This window comes from Penaeus monodon, chromosome 19, assembly GCF_015228065.2.
Source record: "Penaeus monodon isolate SGIC_2016 chromosome 19, NSTDA_Pmon_1, whole genome shotgun sequence".
Lineage (NCBI taxonomy): Eukaryota > Metazoa > Arthropoda > Malacostraca > Decapoda > Penaeidae > Penaeus > Penaeus monodon.
In genome coordinates, this window is record NC_051404.1 from 14,061,967 (window position 1) to 14,062,641 (window position 675).

At 37.6% G+C, this 675-nt stretch overlaps 1 protein-coding gene across 1 annotated transcript in view; it reads right to left on the reverse strand.

The window, feature by feature from the left end:
* Positions 1–675, reverse strand: part of LOC119585072 — a gene marked incomplete in the record, with an annotated part of 13,983 nt that extends 13,308 nt beyond the window's left edge. Inside the window, 1 exon segment of the mRNA XM_037933691.1 lies at positions 420–675.

Below are 675 nucleotides of genomic sequence, written 5' to 3' on the forward strand. Positions count from 1 at the left end.
CATTTTTCATGATACTGACGTTTAAAATTAATAATATTCTCGAAGTGGCAACCACACAACTGAGAACTATAATGCCATGCATTGGCCGTTACGTAACTGTGCAATTGTTCAAGGTCAAGTTACATAAGATTATGTCAAGCCTAAATATACGGGTTTCATCTCTAGCAAGTATCTAATTTTCCAAGAAATCTAAGACATGTGGTTTTGCATAAATCAATTTGATGGTAATGTTATCCAGATGATTCGTCTGTTTATCAAAATATCCGTTACTGACATGTAGAAAAAAATAAAGCAGAGCAAACCCATGAAAAAAAAATTATATATATCCATGCAGAGTCCATCATTAAATTCAACTCTATTTCAACGGACGATTTTACTAACAAATATATGTTAGGGTGTCGTGTAGGATTTCTACTTACTCAACAAATGGACGTGTTGTCTTGTGTATTTCCTAGAAGACGAGCCTATGAGCCGGGGTAACAGTACGTGCACAAGAGACTGAACTCCGCTATTGCCAGGGAGGAGACAAAGGCCAGCAGTGGATCTGTGAATGGCATGATAAAAGGGATGTCTTTCCTCATTGAGTTGTCTCTCCAACAGAGTCTCTTTCAGGATGTTGCATGAGTATTTTTTTAAAGTTTCATGTTGCTCCTCGTTCGCTTGTTGCTCTCTCTC